General features: G+C 41.4%; 1 non-coding gene across 1 annotated transcript; it reads right to left on the bottom strand.

The window, feature by feature from the left end:
- Positions 1 to 699: 699 nt before the first annotated feature.
- LOC136099159 (small nucleolar RNA SNORD123) lies at positions 700 to 768 on the bottom strand. The gene has a single exon (XR_010651051.1). It is a non-coding gene; the product is annotated as a small nucleolar RNA SNORD123 (small nucleolar RNA).
- Positions 769 to 4776: the final 4008 nt, after the last annotated feature.

The raw sequence follows: 4776 nt of genomic DNA, 5'->3' as shown, positions 1-4776 counted from the left end.
GTTATGCCAAGTATTGTCTCTACCCACATGGCCCCAAAAAGGCCAGCACAAAAGCCTGAAGTCCAGATAAGCTCTACATCCTGTGCTTCAGACCATTTGGCAGTGATAAGGTCATATGTATCTACTCTTTATCCAATTCCCACTTGTATGGCTTGGTGAGGTAGTACCACAATAATTCAATATAGTGAGTACAGACCTGTAAACAGAGAGAAGCAACTAATGAACTGCTGATTCATATCCTGGCTTACTTTAAGGAGGTGTCTTGGGGCTAAAAACCAAAAAATTAAAACTTAAATTAGTCTATATAAAGAAGTTGTGTGAAGAAGCAGAATACATTATCATCTAAAGTAGAGGAAAAAAATGTGCTAATATTTTTATTACACGTTTCTTTAAAAATCTGTGAAAAGAGATAAAAATGTAATAGGACTAGTCTTAGATTTGTAACTTTTTGTAATTTCAGCCCAAATTCTGACCTATTTAATAGACGGGAATTATTAACATTTCCTATTATTTCTACTCCTCAAGCTTTTGGACTGGATTTCTTCAAGGCTTTCTTCATTCTCACTCCTGTCTTCCTCTTCACTTTGAAAGTATCAATTCAGGGAAGTGGCTGAAAGACAGGAAAACACACACATAAAAATTTTTTGACTGCAGGTATTAATTGCAAAATATTCCTTTATTTTGTGGAGGAGATATGAAGGTGAATCAGGAAATGGATGGCTTTTTCAGATCACATGAATCAGTACCCCAAAATTCATCATTTTCACCAAATATCTGACTGCTTTTATGGACTTGAATTTAGACGGCCCTTATTTAAGGCTGTCATATAACAACTTCTTTAACTGCCTTATCTGTCAGAGACTGTAATGAAAAGAAAGAGGCAATCACTAAAAATCAGCTCATACATTTATAAATGCAAGTGCACATTTACGTGTATAATATAGTTGTGTTGAAAATATCACCTAAGCATTTGTAAAACATTTTGTTTATAAAAAGCCTAAATCATACAAATACTATGAGAGATACTACTTTATTCTCTCTTTAGATCATAAATGGTAAATAGAAACCCATCAGGAGAACATCTAACTCTCAAAAGCCAAGTAATTTAGAAACTCATTTTGCTGTTCCTAATTCATAGATATTACAGATACTAGTCAGCGTAACCTTTAAATACAGCACATAGCATGAGACAATAATTTGACAGAAAACAGGAGGGAGTTTGTAACTCTGACATTTATTTCCCTGTGATTTAAAGCGAGTATTGCAATGGTGTCTTTTGCTAAGACAATTAAAATTTTGTTCAGTCTGAACTTGTCTTGTGGCTGCTACTGGGGTAAGGCACTACTGGCCATAGACAGCTACAGCTTTGCATGTCCTGTTTTTTAAGGTTATACTCCCCTACCAGAACCATCTGAGGATGACACTCAAATATGGAAGACTCATGATGATCCAGCCTTGGAAGATGACTTTGCTCAATGCAGGTGGGAATGCAGAGGACTCATACAACTCAAGTACAGAAGACCAAATACATTCCTGAGTCTCAATGGGAAAAAAAGGAAGGAACAGCAATGTAGACCTGATGAACAGATCTCTCAGCAAGGTCACATAAGCAAGGTGGATTCAAGATACCAGACTGCACAAACTCTAAGTTCTTCCGCACTGGTTAAGGAAAGGGAGCATGTTCACATGCACCATGCTCCTAGCTGGTCTACTCTGGAAAGTTTTTGGTCATAGGGAGAGTCTCTCCTGAGTAATAGATGATGTGGCTGAAAAAACAAAAGCCGGCAATTAAATGTGAGATTTCAAAGCTTTTCTCTGCATGTTTCTCATGAATTAAACAAAAATAAATAATTATTTCAATTGAGTGAAAAAAGCAAAATATAATGAAAATAAAGCCTTTGAACTCTGTAATTGTAAAGCAAGTGAGGTCTTTTCCCTATGACAGAAGCACAGCTCTAGACTTAGTTTTACTGAAGGTAACACCTCTCTCCTTTTTTTTTTTTGTCCCTTTCTTTTTCTTTTTTACCTAGTTTAAACTTTGCCAGTATGGTACCTGACTTTGTTTTTCTAAATGATGAAAGACAGACATATTATCTAAGGTGCTTTTGATGGGTAATGTGAAGACAGGCTTTCCCTTACTCCCCAGCTTTCCTACCTAAACAGATGGAAATCTACCCCCTTCCCTGCTTTCTAACACTCTTTATATCCTGCCACCACAGGGAGGAGCTGAAATCTGGCTTCCCACCAAACTGGCCGAAAGCCTGAAGGTGCTGTGCAGCTTTCCTCTTCCAATTGCAGTACCTTACTGCTTCCACATGCTGCCAACCCTTAACATGCTGGGCTCTAGTTTGTTGGAAGTAGGGATCAAGAATTAGTAACAGTGAGAAACATAATAACAGGAAAATACGGGGCAGAGGAGGAGTAGATCCCTGCTGGAAGGATGGCTGGATAGAACTGTCACTGGATACTCTGAGGGCTTTTTTCCTGCTTTAAATCACATTGCAGAGCTTCTCCTGCTTCCTTCTCCCCTATCCTCAGCATAATGCTCCTAGATTATTTTAGGATATCCTTATTTATTTTGGTTATAGTAACACATAGAAGCTTAGCCTGAGATTGAGACACCACTGTGCAAGGTGCCTGTACAGATCCCAGAACCCTCAGCCCCTACTTGAAAGAGTATATCTGGCTATTGCTTTGCCTAAAATTCCATATCTCACTCAACTAATCCAATTTAACTCTGCCTTTAGACAGAGTGCAAAGTAACATATAACATTAAATAAAGTTACATTTTGTAGTTTTATTTCAAGTATGGTTAATCTCATGGCTGGTTTCATACACCTTTGCCCACTAGCTTCTCAAAATAAAATAAAATAGAATTAATCATTGACATGATTACTGTTCTTCCATGAAAGACTGGTAGTTATAAAGTACGTGACTAAAAACTTCTGGGGATGATAAAGAGAAAGTGTGATCTCAGTGGAGTTCTCCTTAGGAGATACTGTAAATCTGTAAATCATTAATCCAGTATTGTAGAAAGCTATAAAAAGTCCTTTTTTTTTTGGTAATGTGCCCATTGTTTTACAGCCAAACTGCAGAGGAATTGTTAGGGGCTACAACATAAATCACTCTAGGTGCTAAAATTTTGATGTTTTGAAGTCAGCTTTGCATATACATTGCTTACTTTTCACAGTTAAAGTATGTAAGGTTTTTTGGTTTTGTTTTCCCAGCAGTTGGAAAAATAAGTATATCTCCTCTTTAAAAAGGAAAAGTCTACAGTTACTGCAATACGAAGCATGGGACTTGTTGATGTGCACAGATACATCTTGAAAACACTTCAGATAAGCTAGGGGGCTATATATGTGAATCGTCCTATATCTGCAGTTACTTTGATGGCAACTTTGAGGTGTAAATTGCACTCTTATTTTCTATACAAGTATTTTCTGGACATGAGGAAATTTTACAGGAAAGTGATCCTACATAAATTAAATTGGTGTTTTACAAAACTGTATTGTTATAAATAAGGAAACATCCTTGACTGTCAGGGTTACACGACTGTAACGAAAAAAATGTTTGGCCTTCAGCAACTGCCTTTTTTTTTGTTGTTCTTTTAACAACAAGCAATGAGAAAGAATGTTCTAGATTCCAGACCTTCATTTTTAATGATAGTTCCAAACTTTCCTTAATGTTTCTCCTTGAACAATTTTTTTTTTTTTTTTATAATAATGTAGCCAAAGTTACATTCTTCCTTGAACTGGGTGTTTCAGGCCATTTGGATTTGCAACAATTTGGCTTGCAGATAAGTTTTGATTCTAGCTGTTTTAATTAAGTTTATTTTTATAGGATTACTCTAGCATGGATCAATTCCATGGTTTTGTTTGTTTTAATAATCTCTCAGTGCTTTTAATGCTCTAAATGGAGGTCTGGCTGCAAACCACACATATCAGTTTCTGCTGCGGTTTGTAGTTGAAATGTGCAAATGCTGCCATAAAAGAAAAACAAACAAACAAACAAACTTCGATGGAATTCGTTAAAATACATGTACGAACAAAACTGACCTTCTGGTTTAATACAGATGAGTTGGCTAAACACAAAAGCATGCGTCGAAAATACGGTGAGCGCGGAAATGCAAACGTACGTACCTGGGGAAAGACACTTGGGCTCCTCGGCCGCCCGCCCCGCAATGCCACGTCTCACCGCTCCGCTCACGCCGCGGGACCTTTACAGGGAACTCTCCCAGGGCCCACAGATGAACTTTCGGGGCTGACACGTCGATCCGTGCCGTAGAGGGAGGGGAGGGAGGGGAGGGGGCGGAGAGGGACTCGCCGCAGGCTTTTACGTGGTCGCAAAAATGTCAGCGCAGCGCTCCCCCGCCCGCTTGCGCTGAGGCGCGCAGCAGAGAGCAGCGCGGGGGCCGGGACAATGTGCGGCTCCCGTTGCCTGCGCGGCTGCGTGCCGTCCCGCGGAGGTCCAGGGGCGGGACGTTGGCTTTGGCTTGCCGGCTTCCAGCGGGCGGCGTGTGTGGGGGAGCAAGGAGCCGGCGGCGGGAGCAGGGAGCCTGCGGCGCGCAGCCTCGGTACAAGCGGGCGCTCCCGTGTCCCTCCCGCTCCGGGGCAGCCTCTGACGCCCGGCTCTCCTTCGCCTCCTCTACCTGCTGCACCCCGGCTTCGGCGCCGCCTCCCCTGACCCACTCGGTGGGGAGACGCGGAGCCCCGGGCACTGTGCAGGAGCGCCGCGCCCTCCCGTCCCGCGGGAGCCCCTGCGGACCCCGGCATCCGC

The sequence above is a fragment of the Patagioenas fasciata genome, chromosome 2 (genome assembly GCF_037038585.1).
Source record: "Patagioenas fasciata isolate bPatFas1 chromosome 2, bPatFas1.hap1, whole genome shotgun sequence".
NCBI classification, from domain to species: domain Eukaryota; kingdom Metazoa; phylum Chordata; class Aves; order Columbiformes; family Columbidae; genus Patagioenas; species Patagioenas fasciata.
The sequence above is the reverse complement of the archived record's forward strand: the minus strand, read 5'-3'. Positions and strand labels throughout refer to the sequence as shown.